The sequence below is a fragment of the Photinus pyralis genome, unplaced genomic scaffold (genome assembly GCF_008802855.1).
Source record: "Photinus pyralis isolate 1611_PpyrPB1 unplaced genomic scaffold, Ppyr1.3 Ppyr1.4_LG8, whole genome shotgun sequence".
NCBI classification, from domain to species: Eukaryota; Metazoa; Arthropoda; class Insecta; order Coleoptera; family Lampyridae; genus Photinus; species Photinus pyralis.
The window spans coordinates 28770872-28790881 of NW_022170819.1; positions in this window are offsets into that span (position 1 = coordinate 28770872).

Genomic DNA, 20010 nt, shown 5'->3' on the forward strand with positions numbered 1-20010 from the left:
TGGAGGTGTGATTATGGGAGATACAGTGGTTGCAAATTTGCAATGCACTTTATAAACTTGTAAAGAAAGAGACGTTACAACAATGTAGTCCGGATTACCCTATAAGTACACTATCCAGAGCGTGTAATTAATAAACTGTACTCACAACTTAGGTGCATTATAAACGTTGACAAGTGCAATTATGCATACAAGGAAGCAATTTGGATTGAATAGCTGCAATGTAATCACCGACTATATTATTATACACGTCTATCAAGCGACTTGATCCTATTTTTGCGCTCATCCTCATTTCTCTTACAATACACTGAAATTACTTGCTTTACGTTATAACGTGTAAAAGGAATGAAATAAATGTCAGAAATTATTAAAACAATTCCAGAAGTAACGATCGTAATTACCGCGCGAATCGTTTCCATTAAAAGTAAAATTACATGAACTCTTAAGACTAAAACATTTAATGGCCACTCATTAAAATTACCTACCTGATTATTTAATTAGTTTCTAATTAAACTTATTCATCTGTCGGTACACGAGAACTTCGGGTTTACGGTCGCTGTAAATGTAAAACTTTAATTCCGTTTCGCATACCTCGAAATTAGTGCGTACCCTGTTACCGAAAGGATTAAATTAATTAGTACTTCTCTTTCATTAATAGCCGGTTTCGATCAGCTGTCCGCCGAATAAAAAATTGTTTATTGATACTTCCTCATTTATCATCATCGCACCTCCTTGTGAGAACATAAAAATGCCTTCTTTCATGTAGTTTATTTCTATTACTCTCGATAATTTTTCACTCGACCATTTTCTGCCTCTTGACATCAATGCAAAAGTTAACGACATCGCGAGCGGTTAGAATCACTTTCATAATGGCATTCATCATCATCTCAACAACCGTTATTTATTTACAAAAGCGCGTGTGATTAATTACTAACTTTTTTGAAATGCGAGCCGCCATTAACGAACTACTGTAAATATGCGCGATCGCGAGGTATCAATTCGATCGCAAATATTTGTTTATGCTGTACGCCCGAGTTGGATAATTTATAATAAAACTGAAGAGTCATTTCTACGACACCGTTAATAATGTTAATGGTCGCGTTTCCATAAATGGTTTGCACGGCGGGTTCAAATTTTAATGTGAAAGCTATAACAGTGAAATACGGCATACGACGATTATTAATTGAATTGAAATATTGTTAGTAAAACAATGTAACCGTTCTCGAATGTTTATTATTGGGAAAGAATCATTCAAATGGGAAGAAATGCTACCCCTTTATACAATTTGCTGTGAGTTTCGATAAAAGCGCCGTGTCTTGTCAAGTGTAGGTAACCCATATACCTACACATAATTCAACAATATAATTTAGCAGAACATAGGAGAATAGAGAGAGACAACACACACTTTTTCGGCTTTTACTGCCAATCATCAGTACGCAAGCGTTCTATAGGACTCACTAAAAAGTAAAGACTCGGTAGAGCATACGAGGACTCGCCGATTCGGGAGTCCGTACACGATTCCATTCAGCTTTACCTTATTGGATTTGTCCTCCCAGTCGTATCGAGAGGGGTTTATCGTCTGAAACAGTTTTATAAGACAAACTGTTTTGGTTACCCTCTCAGTTATCATATTGAGGATTTTATCTTTAGAGATTTCATCAAAGATCAGCAAGGGGGGCTTGCCATTAATCCCCTCTTCTTCAAATATTTGTTTCTCCGTTATTGCTATACTCTCCTTCAAAATATTCCACTCCTCCTATGTACTTCCTCCTACGAGTATATTTTCTCCTTGTTTCTCTAGTTTTCTTCTATACAACTCCACAGTGTCTCCTGTCCATAACTCTTTGCGTCTTTTCTTGACCTTCTAATCTTTACATTTAAGCTCACTTCTATCGGTTGGTGATCCGTTTTTACCCTTGTTCCTCTTCTAGTATTTTATCCATTTACTAAAATAAAATCAATTACCGATCTTCCACTTCCTCCCATGTGTGTGAATTATCCGTCTCTCCACATTTCCCTTTAGAATTCTCCATCTTCTCTTTACTGATAACTCATAAAACTTCTTTATCTCTTAATATGTTTTCCTATGGTTCTATTCCCATCGCTACCTATTCCGCTTTATTCGTTGTTCTGACATTAAAATCTCCCCCTTTTCCCTACCATGTTTTCTATTTTATTTTTTAAGTCATTCACCTCCTCGCTGTTATAAATAGTTATCACTCCCATTAGCTTCCCTTGCACTTCCACTTTTCTTTTCTTTATTCCTTCCTCGTCCTTCATTTCCACACTTTCCTCAAGCATGTTTTCTGTTTTATTTTTTAAGTCATTCATCCTCCTCTCTGTTATAAATAGTGAGCACTACCATATGCTTCCCTTGCACTTCCACTTTTCTTTTCTTTGTTCCTCATTCCGTTATCCCTTTTTTTTACTCCTGTATAATACTTCCTTTTGCCAGCTATCCCTGGTTAGGTTCACTATCCGTCGAGATAAAACCCAATCTCCTCTATTCCCCCTGAGAAGTGGTTCCATAGTCCGCGTCATTTTGAGCGACGGTCTTTGATCCCGCAAAGTGTAGTTGAAGTGAAAGCTCCAAGGTCTCCTTTGTTGTCTCTGTATAACACCCCTCAGTTTTCTTCAAGGAACCGATTCTACCCTCTGTTCTTTTTTGTAAGACTCTTTGGACTCTGGCACCTTCTAGAATTTGTTCAATTTCCTCGCAGAACGTCCTCAACGAGTCATGTTTCTTATAGGCTTATTGTATTCGATAAGTGTAGTTCGGTGTGAACTCCACTCCCCCATGTTTTTTGCTGCACAAGGGCGACACTTCGTGAATTTGGGCGTAACGGCTCCAATGGACAAAGCGCCGGCTAAGTCAAGGATCCAGGCTTTGATTCTCCTCTTCCGACAGCGTTCGTTCATGGGAAAACCCATTCTGAAGCCTGTAACTGCTTCGCTAAAAGTCTGGTATCCTTTACGCCCCCAGATTTTGCCTTTTTCGAACTACTTCCCTTGGGAGTGCTGCCATCATTGCGCCCCACTCTTCCGTGCGGTCTCGGTAAGTGCGTTACCTGGTTGCTTAGAGCTCCCAGGTCTCCCTACTTTAGTATCTGGGATATCAGGTTACTTAGAGCCCCATATCATCGTTTTTAGCTTCCGACGCGCTGCCCCGGAGCAGGAAAATGTTTAGGCTCTCCAGTACCAAGTGCTCTGGGTGTAGTTTTTTGGGTTTTTTGTTTATTTTCCTGTCCATGAGTTCCACGAGTATGAGATAAATAAATGTCCACACGCGCGGTGTCCCCTGTGTCCGGTGTCCAGGTGCCTGTGAAATTGGCACATGGTTAACGAAGTTCTAAACGAATTTGATTAATTATTTATTTGAAATAATGACAGTTCCCGTGGAGAATTTACACGGAACCTAAACAACAGTGAATTTGTGTTGCTATTTCGAATTGTACTTGCAATAGTTGTATAGTTCAAGGAAGATCCTCCAACGAGCATAGGTTGGTCATTTGATATTAAGACCATAAAAAAATTACATGAACTTCGGTGCAAATTTCTTACGTAAAAACCAAACCCTTGTCAGCCACCCCTTCTCGATATCAACCCGCATGTTGAAAACCCTCACCATGCGTACTGCGGAAGCTCGATGCTGGTGGCAAATTTAGCTTCTGAGTTAGCGAGTGAGTAATATTTAAATACAATTAAAAATAAATAGACCCGTTTTACGTTATATTAGTCAGGGTCATCAGTTATCAGGGGAATGCAGTTGTTGCCCGAAGATAGAAATTTATTACTGCAGTTTGATATCCGAGTGCGAAGTGAGTGGTGCGTTTTGTTTTTAGATGCAAGTATTAGGGGTAAGTTGATTCACTAAGCCTTTTTTAGTTGAAGTACCTTTTTCGGGGAGTTCTCTACTGAGCGTGTACTTATACAGGGTGTTCATTTGAAAACTTACCACCACGGATTTATCGAAAACCACTGATTAAAGGAAAAACTAGTTCACCCCCTTTCACCCTCTGCCACCCAGGACCATTCCCTTAAAAGCTTTAAACAACAAGTGATATCAAGCTTCGAAGTCCTTTATTTTTTGATTTTTTAAAATCGGTCAATTCGTTTTCGAGAGAATTAGAAAATTTTTTATTTATTAAGTAAAATCTGAATCAATAAATGAATTTTCACTATCTCAAGATTGTCACAAACGTAACTGACAGCAAATTAAATTCATTCTTTCCCATAGCAACAAATAAGTGATATTTTCGTTTGTTTTTGTTTTCTATCTGAACAAATTAAGATTTGTCGATTAAATAAATGAAATGAACGTTATGGTTCTTGAGGAAAAAAATGAACAAGAAATGTCGTTCTGGCCTTTTTAACAGCAGCTTCCAAGCGAAATACGTGGAACCATGTTTGTTTTGGTCTCCTCTATAACCCGATTCGTAGTGCATGTTTGATTCTCAAAAAGAAGCTTGTAGTTTCACTAACTGTCGTCTGTTCGAGCGCCTTTTAAGCTTATTATAAATCTATCGAAACCTCGGCAACGGAATAATGTAGAACTGTGGGGGTTTCGGCATTATATTCGTACTATCCTGTTATTCCTGCATCGCTTAGTCTAATAGGTACCGATCTGTCAAGTCACAACGGCCGTTCGTTCGGGCGCTTTTTATAAATCTAACGATATACAAGCCGATTCAAATTCAAGGGCCACCATGGGGATCTCGAGAACTGTAAAAGATAGGTAATTAGGTAGTTTAAATTTGGCAAAGTTACGTATTTTGATGCTTAACAAAATGTAGTTTTGAAACTGAAAAAATTCCGACTACTTTCGGAGAAATTTTGCAAAATCGTTTTATTTTTTACCGAAGTGATTTAAACAATTTTTTCAAAATAAATAACACATTATTATGGACATTTTTTTCCCTCTACAAAATGCTAGTTTTAAATTAACATCGACCACATAGTCGGAACCAAATCAAAGAAAATAAGCATCACGAACACAGTAGGAGTATGGATGGGGAAAGTAATGGGGGAGGGGGAGGGCGAAGAAGAAGGAAAATACAGGGAGCAAAGAGTGGGAGAACTGAGTGGTGGGATGGAGGTGTATAGAAAGGAGCAGGACGAGATCAGGAACAAAAAGGGGGAAGGAAGACCATCTTGGAACAGGATCGCCGAAACGCTCAAGGAAGCAGCAGGGAAAACACTTGGGGGAGATAAACCGCTCATGTCATCGAACAGGAAGCAAGCCATCGACAACCACAGCAGAGCACTGAAGAGGTTTGGGAAAAACCAACACAAATCTGAAACGAAGAAAGAGCTAAGCGAGGCCACAGAAGAGAAAATCAGAGACATGCGCAAATGATGAAAAATGAAACAAGGGGAAACTAAAAAAAATGCACCAATGACAGCATGGGGGAAGCTCCTGAAGGAGAAACAAGAAGCACAGGTCCAGCTAATGGAGGAGAACGATTACTGACCACTCCGGCCACCCCCACGATAGAAGATACTAGGAAGACTGAAAAAGGGTAAGACACCAGGTCCAGGTCTATACGCATCCGGATATCATAAAAGTCAGACCAACGGACGACCATATATTCACGACCGACGAACACTGGAGGGTAAGAACCAAAATATGGCTTCTATAAATAGATCGACCAAGTGAAGCATGAAGCAATAGCCACTTCTCTGACGCTGCTAGGACTGGCCAAATTCCTAACCAATAGAATTATAAAGGCGTGTCTAACGGAGCATACTAGTATACAATGGTTTAGGAAGAAGACCGAGCACCAAATGAAAACCAGAGAAATCAAAAAAGGAAGTCCACTTTCCCCAAGGCTCTTCACGATAGCACTGGATAACGTCATAGAGAAAACAAGGAGGGTGGTGTGGAACTTCAGCACAGATGGCCAATTACAACTACCGACACTATTGGCTTATGCGGACGAACTACTCGTAATCGCGGACAAGATAGAAGACCTCGAGGACTTCGGCCAAACCAGCTAGGTATACCTGGAAATGAACAACAAAAAAAGCTACATGATTATAAAAGGCCCAGGAAGCAACACCCAATACATAGACAGGAGGAAAGATCATAATAGCCGGGAGGGAGACGACAACGAAGCACGAGATAAAATGACTCCTGTCAACAGTGACAGATTGACATTAATCAAAAGTTCTATATAAAAATTGAAATTTTATATTAAGATACGATTTTGGGTAAAATTTAATACAAAACTCGTCAATAAAATGACACATTACCTGACTCGGAAATTAAAGTACTCAGCCCAGGGGCCTCGTGCTTCAAAATTTCCTCACCAGTAATGTGTCATTTTCTTGACTTTTATATAAATAATTATTATGTGTATTAACATTTCAAAACTGTGCTTATACATTTGGATAGCTTGTCCCAACCACTTCATCTGTAATTTAGTGCCGTTCTTAATCCGCAACAAATTTTTGAGTATTGCTTACTGTCAACTTCATGAACAAAAATTATATTTAACCATTTTTCTATTAGGCCCTTAAAAGCATTGTGGCTTTGATAACACTGCGCCACTTATGAAAACTTTAGTTCGCTTAGAAACAATTTTCCATTACGATAGCTACTATTTATTTTGCCAAAGGGATCCACCCTTAACACAAGACCTATACCACCACGTCGTATGTAAAGGAAGATGACTGAATTTTGTCTTTCTAAAACCTACGATCACCTGTGTAGCTTATTTAAGGTTCTGGATGCAGTAGGTCGTTAATGAGTTAAGAAAACGTTAAATAATGCGGCAACTTTCACCCCGAAAAATTTAAACGAGATTGAATTTTCATACTCACTTTTCTTCATTAGTTTTTGAAAGGTAATTTATAACGTTTTTGTTTATTTTGTTACAGCCATCTAAAAATTTCATTCAAGACCCACCCCGGCCTCAAACTGTAGGGGTCTCAGCCGCTCATTATTCGCAAACTAAAATATGAAACGTTGTGTAACAGCAATTACTACGAAAAAGAGCATAATAAAATTGTTGACTTCCGTTTAATCGGGAGTTAATTAAATGAAATTGCCATTCTTTACGCGATGCGTTACATGAAAATTCGATTACTTCAATTGTTAATGCTCAGGGAGCGTGTAAACGTTGTCAACTCTGGATGGGACAGAAATGTTAATTCTATTGTGGCTTTGTAGGTGTTTCGTCTCGCTTTTACCAGTTTTCGTTACCTCAATTCTAGAGAAGGTAGCTCTTTGTACATGGATCCGTTGTAATTACATTCTAATTTAATGGAACTCGTAGAACGTTTTTTCCCTTCTGGCAGGGTTCACTTCTTGAGCTATTGTGATTTTATTAGATTATTAATATCTCAACTCTTGAGGTGAGGTACTTAAATTGTATGAATTATCGAGTTGGATGGTAATTACTTTAAGGAATAACTATTTACCTTAAATGTAATTTAAATTAAGGAGCACAAACGGCGTCAAAGGGATTTCCATTAGCCCAGGTTGGGGGTATTTTGCAAGATGAATTTAGTTGTCAAACGGATTAAGACATTTTAACTATGGCAACCAGATCTAAAATGGAAAGAACAATACCCATTAATCACGTTTAACAGAACATTCCCAAGGATTAAAGGCAAAACATTCTAAACCTCTTTCTTTGTGTTTTTAGTTAACTGATTCACATATTCGCAACGAATTGTTGCTTTTTGGTGTAGAATCTTGTCGCAGCTTCTCCGAATTCGGAAGTTACTTTTTCATATGTTGGGTGTTTTCCAATGTTCCAAGATTCTAAGTTTCTTGAAAATTCGATTGCCAAATGGCTCAATTATGAAGTTAATTCACAGAAGATGCCCTACTATTTAGAATTAGTGTTTTTTTCTCCAACCATAAAATCAAACTCTAAAATTGTTCTGAAACGTATTTCAAATATCTTGTAAGCACTACTTGTGGCTTGGCGAAAACACCTGTAGCGTTAGGGTTGTAAATCCTAATGGTCACCCAAGCAAACTTACACAAAGTAAATTCGGTCGGGGATTATCTTATAACTCAACCCGGTGCGTTACCGAGAGTTTGAAGATTATTAACTAATAATATTTATTATAAGCGTTTACATGCTATTTATATCACATCAATAAACCACAATAATCAAATATCTTCCTAGAATTAAATACTGATAACTGGTCATCAGTCATAACAGTCATCCGTCAGTCATCATTTCTAATCAATTTAAATCTTTCGGTATCTATCGATTTAACAAATAAAAAATCAAAAGAATATGTCCAAAATTCCAAACACCCATGTGTTTCATCGTTTGACCATTTTGTTTTGCTTGAACGCTTTGCTATTTCTACGGACACGACCTTGCACCACAAACAAGGTCACTCCTAGTTGCTTTGAACCAACACTTCATCTAAATCTGTAGACGTGTGACGAAGTACCTACCCATGGATAAACAATTTTGTTTAATAACGACATTGGCGAACAAGCCACGATTTTATGAAAACTACAAAATCCAATTCGGTTTAATGTAAAATTACATTTGAATTAACGACTCGGGCGAATGTCATAGCCTAAGATCCGAAGCATGCTGGGGAGCGAGTTCGAAGACCCACAGACTCTTTGTTTTGCAAAAACGAGTTATACGTTTAATTTTTAAACTCAAACCAACAGAGTCATGTAAAAATATCTTTGTTGTAAATAAAATCTTGCCACTACCATGTATTTACATATACAAAATTCTATGCTTTATCCACCAGTACAAACATAACTTGCCAAAATGCGGCGATACACATAGCCACGATACAAGAGAAAAGCACAAGATTCTGCCGATGAAGCATTGCCATGCCTTCTTTGAAAAATCTCCCTATTATATGGGAACTAAGTTATTTAATTTACTTCCATTAAATATTACGAGAATTGGAATACAAAAATTTAAGAAACTAGTCAAGTGTTCCTTACAAAAGAGGGCATTTTACAACATTAAAGAATTTATACAAGAGTCCCATAACTCATTTGATCCTATTTAATCTGTGATATGTATTGTACCTGACGCTTCTATAATTGTAAAACAATTGTTAAAGAAATAGATATTATTATTATTATTATTATTATTATTATTATTATGCTTATATATAAAGAATAAAATTAGCTTCAAAATTCAGTACATGATCCTTAATGTCGCCGAGGGATGTTTTTTTGACTGTCAGTGCATTCATTGTAACGAATTCATGGCAAAAGTAAAAAGTAATCTGAAATACGGAAGATAAACGACCAGAGAATTTTGTTCGGAGCAAATGCAGCAGAGTAAAATACGACAAACGACTGCTACTAAAAATGCATAGAGCTAGGTAGCGGGGAAATGTGAAGAAAAATAATGACGAAACAAATCTAGATCTAGGGTAGAAATAAATCCTGAAAAAATTCTATTCGCATTGCTGGGAAATTCCAATAAATAACTTTTTACTACTTTTATTGCCCTGCTAGCGGTCCTATTATGTGGTGTGACATAGCTTTTTACGCAATCTCTATTCGTCGTTTTATTCCACGTTCAAAATTTGCGTTAGATAAATACAAGCACGATAGTAGTTAGGATCACCTTATAAAGTAAAGGTAACGGTTTTCTTGCTGCGAACTACATCGAGGAAGTACAAGGATAGGAAAGGTATTAAATGCACAAGGGAATTGTTTTTAAATCGGATTAGCCATTTCGAATGATATTGATTAGGAGGTAAATTTAAATCCATCGAAAATTTTAAGTTTACTTTTCTTACACTAATCAAAATCCCTCGGGATCTCAGAAGGCAATTATTAAACACTCGAAACGCTTATCAAAGATTAAATTGATTACCGACTGCTTTTAGAAAGATAAACTCAATTTGAGAATAATTTCCATCAGAGATATTACTTCCGCTTTATGAGACGGTATTAGAAACAAAAAAAATTAGGGGGCATAAACTGTACACAAAACTTGGTAGTATGGATTTTATGGAAACTAATGGCGCTCAGGGTCGATATTTTTTATTGGTTGAGAATAGATGCGGAGTCCTTTGGCAACATAACGAGTGCCTTGGAGGAAAACCGTCCCATACCCTAATATTTCCCCTACTAATAAGCTGTGTATTATTACCAGAGGTTAGTAAGTCGGTTATAGCGGTTTATTTGCATGTAAGTTGCCACCCTCTACTGTAAAAATACGTGTTAACGTCATTTCAGTCTGCAATAGCAGTCAAGACAGCCTGAATGTAACATAATTCAAGTTATGTCATAAGATCAAGAGTGTTGTGTAATTTTTTTTTATAAACTAAGTTCCTTTAATTCTATTTGTTGTAATTGATAACTGGTAACTAAGGGAAAATGTAATGGAAAATTGTACGTGAGTTTAAACTTTGATCTTGCTGACAAAAATTGTTATCGGACAAGAATTAATTGATATTTTTCGACAAACAATGTCACGTGCGAGATAAGCGATGCAAGTGTTTATCAGTTCTGGCAACGTAGAGGAATTTCGAGTGTCGCCGGGTAAATAACGGTATTGAATTTGTTAGAGGAAGTGGTTTGTGCTTAAATATGAAGAATAACTCAGGCTGTCTCCTGTTATTTTGAAAGAGAACGTAAATGCTAATTTTGGTACTGGTAAACCAACCGGTTATGTAATTTAAAAAAAGCATAAGAGGTTAAGTCGAGAAAAAGTTTCTAGGATGAGTTTTGCCTTTTAAATTTAATTAGAATGTCTTATAGGGGTGTGAATTAGAGGTAGGGGCAAATAAAAACTATTTTATTAAAGAACTCTTAGAAGAGATGACGCGATTATGAAAGTCATTCGGGAATTGAATAAGAGAGGAAGGGAATTACTAGTGGAGATGGTAAACAAAGGGTTGGTTAGTTGAGAAGGGTCTGTTGATAAACCATAGGAAGTGGAAATGAAAGTTGATGTAGAATGTGACAGAGTAGTTGAAACTACTCCGCCGAAGTGGAACCTGTCATGATGGTAGCGAAATCTGTTGTTGATGTAAAGGTACCGGATGTCGCTCCGGAAGTGAATGTTCCATTAGAAGTCGAAGGAGAAGTAGAAGTTGAGAATTATAAATAAAAGGTTGAAGACAATCAAATTGGAAGGAAGCAGTTATCGATTCTGCACAAGACAAAGTAGAAGTTCAAGTTAAGCAGCTAGAGATTGGAAAACAGAAAAAAGAAGTTGAAGTTGAAGTAGACAAACAAGTCAAAAAAGATTAAAGAAGTTTACAGGAAAGAAGAAGTTGAAATTTATAACGAAGAAGAAAATCAAGTTGAAATACAGAAGAAAGAAGATAAAAGGGTTATAGTAGAGAAAGGGTAGTTGTTTTATTGCATGAATTTTAAGGCGGCCGGAATTGAACATTGTATTCGTTGAATTATAGGAAGTTTGTAAATTATCCCGATCCACTCACTGGGACTACTATGTGGCGAAAAGGTCGGAGCGGTTGGATGGGCCACCTTTGCCCTATCGGAAAGCGGGTAAGGTGGAAGAAGTTGCCGCATTAGTGAGCAACGCCATCACAACGTCATATGAGGACAACTGCAAACTGCGCACCATTCGAGGAACGAAGAGAACACCTTGGTGGAACTCATAAGGACCATATTCGTCTAAACGAGGATCATGGAGGACGTCTAGGAGGACCTTCTGAAGTTCAAAAACTTGGCAATGTCTTTTGAAAGATCGGGGGCAGGATATACATCTATGGCATGACGAAGGATTTCGGGCCCGTCATCCTATCATGGTTTCTTCAACGAACGGTGGAGAAGCTGGTGGATTCATACATAAGGAATGGCGTACTTGTCCTTTGACCACTACATCCATTCCAACCTGGTTACAGGGCTTCTATGTCCACGGAGACGGCTCTTCATAACCTCGTGTTCAGACTGGAGAGGGGAATGTCTGCCGGGGTGGTAGCCCTGGGGGCGTTTCTAGATATCGAGGGTGCGTTTAACAACACCACGTTCGATTCCATTAGTGAAGCCGCTGAAGGCTTCATTGAAGGGTCAATCGTAAGAAGTTCTCTCCAACGCTATGGTGCCTGGTGCTCTTCCGCACTGTGAACCAGGGGTACACGGTGATCTCGCGATCGTCATAACTGGACAATTTTCAAACGCCGTGAAAGAGTTCAAGCAGATATAGTGCTCTTAAACAGGTGGATACGTGCTGCAGTCGCCATGGCCTCTTCGTTACCCAGGAAAAGACCGAGGTTGTTCCATTTACGAATAAAAGGAGGGCAGACATTGATGGGCTCACTCTCCGAGGACTTCAAGTGGTTTCTGACCAGTTATCATAGACTCGCGCCTGACCTGGGAAGGGTACATTGAGCGAATAAGCGACTGGTATATTGACTTTACACTGTAGTGAAAAGGTCAATAATACCAAAGACTATTCTCCTACATAATACTGTACGGTGCACGTGTATGAAGGCGGAGCAACCTACAGGGAGCATCTGGGCAGGAACAGAGATTGGCCTGCCTGGGAGGCACTGGCGCCATTAAAAATATGCCAACTTTGGCCATGGAACTACAGCCTTTACATATAGCTGTGGAGGCTTCCATACGGGTAAATGATTGGGACGAGTGGAAAAATCAAGGCAGCCTTGGGCACGGTGGGAACTGGGAGCAAACACTCATTTCCGATAGCCTTCTTGCGAGAAGGGATGTGTCCGGGTTGGTCTTACCAAGACCACAGAGTTATAAGGTCACTCTCCCGGACAGGGAGGAGTGGCTGAACTGAAGATCGTTCGTTCCTCAAACCTGAGGGACTCGTGTGGTTTACCAACAGGTCACTACCGGAAAGCAGAGCGGGCATTGTTCTATAATTATGGTCATCGACATCAGCTTCTCTATTGGCTAGCATAGCATCGTGTTTCCAGCAGAGATGTTAGCCATCATGACCTGTGCACAGGAAAGATTACCGTAATAAGCATATACAGGGTGCCCATTATGTATGGAATATATAGTATATATCTCGGTAAATATTGAATACCAAATGTAGGGGGCAACGAAAAGGCTGGCTCGCGAAGGTAGTGGTGGGATATTCGTCGGTCCCGAGCCTACCCTAGGAATTGAGCTGGGTGACCAGTCAATTCAAGGCTCAGTGGCAACAATCAACCGGATTGCGAAGGAAAATGGGTAGACCTAGGGATAGACACAATGAGCCTTTGGTGTGCCTAAGTGCTTCCTGGTCGGGCTCCCCTTATGAATAAAATAGAACCGAATGAGACAGAACGTCTATTGTAAAAGTAATGGTAAATGAAGGTCATTTGTGTAGCTTAGGAAAGGATAGGATTTTTATAAATTTGAAGAAAATTTGATCCATTAGAATGAGTGAGCGATTAATTATGTGAGTAATTTCATTGAAAATGAAAATAGTAAATACATTTTAGTAACTGAGTAATTACGAGCTTGTGTAATGTGTGGGATTTTTTCAAAAAGACCTTAGGTAAAGTTAGATAAGGGGGAGGAAAATTAAAACAAGAATGGAAAAAGGCTAAGAAAAAGATTAGGGATGATGGGATTTTTCCTCTGACATGTCAGGTTGACGGTATAATGCGAGATTTTGGTAGTTGACCGGAGGAGATTAAGTTGGTAGTTTTATACAAAATCCATAATTCCAATGATTTTATTTTGTCTTATAGTGGGGCGATTATGTAAGTATGTTTTGTGTTTAATTTATAGGGGGAAATGTTGTGTCAACTACATGGGGGTGTCGTTTTTTTAAGTTGAAACAATGCCGAAGATGAGAGCGAACCACCTTGTAGTGTAAAAAATACGCGCTGTTAACATCACTTCGGTCTAAATATCAGAAATAGCAGTCTGGACAGCCTGTATGTAAAATATTTCAAGTTACTACTAGATCCAAGACTTTTTTAATGGCACAGAATTGAAAACATTTGTTGAATTGTTGTTTAATTCATTTAAGTCTATTTGTGTATTTAGTTAAGTAAGGAAACATTTAATCGAAATTTGATCTGCTTTATATAAAATTTGTATTTTTTATTTTATAAAAAATTGTAATCAGACAATATTACCAATTACAACGAATTTTCTTAAGAGCAAATGACCTAGAGGCAAAGTTTCAGTAGCTAAGGTGACCCCTCCAATCCAAAAGCTAAATTTTGAGAAATTCTCAAAAACTTCCATCAATCACTTGCGGCGTATTCCATCGCCATAGTTGAGATTCGTTTTACCGACAGCCCGCGTTCAAGCTTTAGTAAGGGGCAGAGCAAAGCGATGAAAGCTTTATAGGGGAGTCGGCAGCGTCCATGAACATGATAACTGCCAAACGCTTTCAGATCCAATGACTCTGTCGCTTTTTTAGGCCCGCTTTAAAGGTTTAGTTTCTTTAACTTAAGTAATGCGATTTTTTCGCATTTTAAATTGGCGCTAAGTAAATTTCCTTCACTCTGAAGATCTCTTTGTAGAGAAACTACGTTAGCAGCAGGCCGGTATGCGAGATATGTACCCATTTCCCATTTTCCAACCATTACCAACTTTTTTTCCGAATCTGGGGCGCCCACGTTCTTCGATTACCTATTTCGTCCCTTTACTAAGCCGTTACATCTCTGCAAGGGGCGTGGAGTTTTTTTTAAGGATTAGTATCCACTTGCATGCTTCAGGGACGAGTTCAGGGAAAAACTTTTCTACATTTTACTTGGAGAGATTTTTACTACTGCTTCTCTATTGATACTCATTAGCATTACTTAAAAATGTGAAATGGTCTAAAATACCGCGCATTTATTTTAAATTGTTATCTAGGGAAGATTTCCACCAATTTTCAGTAATTACACCCATGAATGAAATCCAACTATGTACTTTCACTTCTCTCAGTGATCAGCAACAAAGGAACGGTCCCTATTTCCACCATATCGGTACTACTAGTTATTGCAGTGCGATGCAAATGCAACACGAGATGCGAGTGTAACGCCAGTCATCCACAAGCATGACCAATAAGTATAAATGCATGTCGCAGCACTCGCGCGAATGACAAATTTTGGCAATACGTACATCTGACAGTAAACGACCTATACTAATGAATAATGCAACGCGTACCTTACAATTTTGATATATGAAGATCATCTTCACGGAATGATTAGGTGGTGCAGTTCGCGGTTTGTGGTTCAATGCACTAGCGTGGCCGAGCCGGCGTCCACAACGTGTCACTGGACCCAGCAGCAGCTGCCACTCTTTATACCCGATCCTCTCAACATACATTACACATCATTTACAAATCTATTCGCTATTACTTCCATTTTAAATTCATTGCCTAATGTCACTGTTCTTTTTGTTTCAGGTAAGTGCAGTATTGTGGAGATCGAAAGCGTAAGTAATTCTCAAAGTTTATGCCTGTTCCCGTTTCTTTTTTAATTATCATATCTCGTTAATTTGTTTACCCGTAATGAGCCATTTAACGGTAAGGAATTTGAAGCGACTACGCTTTACTCACGTTAATCTTGTGGTGAATGTGTGTAACGAAAAAACAAAAATTAAAAAGGTGATCTTGGAGAAATCTCTTCAAAATGCACTAAACATTTAGGTTGCATAAAATATTATTGAAAGCATCTAAGATCATCTAAGACTCAAGATGAGCTTACAGTTTAAATTAAATAGCACGATTGTCGCCTTTAGACGTCCATATTTAATGTTTCAGTTTCATGCTAAAAATTTCACTTTTAAAGGTTTACACTAAAAACCCATTTTGAAGAAAAAGTCCAAAACGATCAAAGTATAACCTTCAATCAAGTTTAATCTTTATTTTTCAATCTTCCAGTTTAACATTGTAAGGATTAGTCTTTGTTTCGAGGTTAATATTGAAGTTTCCGGATTTAAAGTGAAATCAAAACGTGTAAGCTTCCAAATCTTAAGTTATAGGTTTTTCAAGCATCTGCTTCGGGCTTCCAACGAATTTTGCAATCTCATGTCATTGCGATAAGAGCGATATCGCTACGTAGGCTAATTAGTTTCAAAATAAGTGCATTTTTGCCGACTTAAACACAGATGGCAGTTATTCGACGACGCAGTAAGGTTGATAAGAAGGAGATGGTTCAGAAAGGTGAAAAGGGAAATTGTTTTAAATAGAAGAGACGAGCGTTAATCGTGTCTTGTTTGGTGGTGGACGTTTGAGCGTATTTGTAGAAGAAAGTTAGAGAATGCTTTAAGAGATTTTTTGTTACGCTGCGTGCTGGTTAAAGTGAATGTTTAACTCGAATTAAAGATGTGAAGTTTAGGAAGAAGTTAATGGAGTGTTGTCGTTCGAGTGTTTTTCTCTTTTGTAAAGCCTAGTTAAAGAGAGTTTTTCTACTATTAAGGAGCAATTTTAAATCAGTAGTTACAATGAACCCAGTATTGTCTAAATCTAGATTCAAGTGCAATAATTGAAATAAAAAAGTGAAGTTTCGCAGCAATGTCATCGTTTGGTGATAATTAACACGTTAAGATAATTATGATTTATTTGATTAATTGTTTCAGTTGATCGTTTGTTGCGTGGCATATGTATTTTACTCCGAGTGTCCACTTTTATTTCAGCTTTATTTGTTTGATTTTGTGTAATAAATTTGTTCCATCTGTATATGTTCGCTTGTCCAAGTTCTTCCTTCACTGTTTCTCTTTGAGATTTCCACCTTACACATTCGATCGCCGCATGGCCTTTACTGTCCCTCATTCCACAATCCTCGTAGTATTCATTATATTTCCTCTTTTCTATCCATCGATGAGAGTTCTAGAATGTGAATTAAATAAAAGTGCACATTGACTGAACCTGTAGAAAAAAAATTAGTAAACTGCACTTTTTTTTTATTTAAACCTGCATCCACCTTTCGGTTATTAGCAGCGGAAATTTAGGTACAATTTGGTACATGTAGATATCCTTAGATCTGTGAGGTAACCTTAATGTCTTTTAAGTAGTTCATAATTTGAATAACGTTTTTTGAACCTTTTAATAGTGTATTTAAGTTATTGTTTATGTTATGTTTTTGTCGGTGTTCACGACCTTTAGCACACTCTGTTAAAACGTGTTTTACGGTTATTGGTACCGTGCACCTGTCGCAGAGGGGTGGTGCGCTATGATTTAATAAATAATTGAACTGCACTTTTCTTAACTAAAATTGTTGAATAAAATCTATACATTTAAAAGACAATTGTGTACACTTTCAATGAATTTGGTGGAACGAGATATTACAACCTTTCTGGGGCTCATTACAGTTGTGTACCTAGAATTAATAGCAGTAATTAATACGAAATGAGAAGAAGAATCTCGGTTGAAGGATGGTGTATACGCTGACTTTCAAAAAACTCGAGCGATTTCTTTTTCTGTGCCTGACATGTTCAAACTTACATAATTACTTGTACGCTTTAATAAAATTGAATTAACGGGCAAAAAATTCTAGCCCACCATTAACGTTGTTCAACGTATTACATTCCCAAATATCAATCGAGCGAAAACAATAACTAGCGGTTGATGAGGTGGCTATTTTGTGTTTTTTTCTTTATTTTCATTAGAAGTATTGTCGCAATGGTAAACTCTTCAAGTGGTTTTCTGTTAACTTCTACTGATTACTGAACATATTTTAATATTTAGGCACGAGACAGTATTTTATTAATTGAAAAGCAACAGAAAAGAGAACTAAGTTTCTGAGCGCATTAGGCGCACAATTAAAATTGTTCTGCCGAAGGATCGGATCTACACCTCCAGAGAAAAGGGTATATCTGACTTGAATTGATGTAACAGAGATCCTGCCTTCAAAAAACAGTTCCTGGATTCAAATATAGAATATTTCATACGATCCATGAAGTTGGAGGCACGAGATGTAGATTCAAGGCATCAACACGTTATAATTGTGCTCGTTTTCTCTCTATTTTTGCCGTACAATACAAATTTTGCTCAAGCCGTAATGGAGAAAATTTCAATCTATTGGAGGGTTTGTACTATCATTATCATTAGTTCACTAAGCAAAGAGTGGTTTTGTTAGTTAGCAACGCGAAATAAACCTTTGCTTCTATTGGATATTTCTTAATGATTTTTGATAGTGAACTAATGATAATGATTGTATAAACTCACCATCTTTACGTTGAGTTCACTTTACATTCATTTGATTTCTCCTCAATTTTGTTATGGAACAAAAGTTCACCTACATAATGTGAAATGGTAGCTTCGAGAGTTGAGATTTTTTTAATTTAGGGTATCTGAAGAATAAAATTAAACTAGACAATTTTTGCAAGTTCTGACAAGTATTTCGAAAATTAAAATATCTTCCTATGATTTTACAAGTTCCTAAGAAGTGGTACAAGGATCATCATCCAATTTCCAATTAATTTAATTTTATGCCTTTCTATCTTCTTTTATTTTGAGATAGCTTTAACTGTAAAAAATTAAATTAAATTCGAAAATTGTTACGAAAAATTCACTTGTTTAAAACCATCCGGAATAACTCATAACATTCTAGCACGGGAACAAATGTCTTTTTCGCCGGGAAGGCCCCAGATGTGTCTATTGTGCGGGTTAATTCTTGCGGTACTTCAATTTTTGTACTCCGTGGACTAAGTTAACGTGTTTCATCTTTCATTTAAGGGACTAAGGTGTCAGTTTTTCCCTTGGAGAGAGAAAAGCACGACGAGGGACAAGTGACAGTATATATTGAGATGACACAATTTAATAATTACTGGTTACCTTTACATGTACAGTTTAGTGTTTAAACCACTCCTGAGTTGCTGAGTGCCCCTGTAAGCAATTTTAAATTTTTTTTAAATTATCGACCGTCTGCGTGCGGTGTATTATTTCCAAACAAGCTTTTCTTTCTTGCAGGCATTTTGTTTTAATTGTTTCATGTGTTTCGGAATAATTTTTTGTCATTGTCAATCAATTAATTGTGTGTTTATTCGAATCCTTTGTGTGATCCAAATAGAGCAGTGGTTCGCAAAGTTGGTGCCGCGGCACCTTAGGGTGCTGCAAGTACTTCATAGGAGTGCCGTGAAATTTTTAAATACATAATTAACTTAAAAATGGAATTAAAACAATTATAAAAAATTAATATTCGTTTTTTATTACAATTCTATGTTTTTAAGTTTCTATTTTATTTATTATAATTCATTAATTAATCATATGCTGGTATTACGTTTTTATCACTCCCACTTTCAATATGTCTGGTCAACTAATTTTGTTAAGTACATTATCCCTTCACTTCTCAGTCTCTCACTGGCTCGGTACGTGGTGTCACGTAAATATTAGAAAAAAATTTTAATGCCTTATTTCCTTTCAAATGGACAAATGCGCTTTAAACAATTGTGGGCCAGGCGAGAAGGGCGAGTTCTCCTTCGGCTGCCGAGTTTTACGCATGAGATGATTTTACTCTCGTCCAAAACAAGTCACCATAACAAACAGGAGAGAAATAGAAATAAACTTACTTACAAAAATTATTTTTTAAACATTTCTCATCCTGCATATCTTTACTAACTGAAAAAAAGCAAAAAATAATAATACTTAGGGGTGCCGCAAATTTTGTTTAATAATTTTAGTGTGCCGCTAGAAAAATAAGTTTAAGAAACACTGAAATAGAGTCCTCATATCAGGTGTGGGTTCAATAAACATTGTCAATTAAAGAAACAGAAATTGGTTTGACCTTTCATAGTAGTACTCTAATTAGAAGTCCCAACAAAAGGAACTGCCTAGGGAACTGCTTTCTACCAACTACCCCCCTTCTCTCGTATCCCTTATCAAATTTCAAAATGGAGGCAGAGGCAATCAATTTCTACCTACCATAGTCCTCCTCCTCGACCCCTTATCATGGTCGGTTATAATTCTTTATATGTATTTCAAGAGCAGCGTAAACGGCAAAACGGCGGGGTATATTAAAAGATATTAGGTTGGTTAGATAGGGAACAGTAGAATGGGGAGAGGGGGGGGGGTCAGATCATGACAAAGATCTCTTATAAACTAATAAACACTGTAATGATTATAAAACAAACGAAAGGCTCTTGGAGGCTCTCAAGGGTCCTTGAACATTTTTGGGACTATAGAAGAC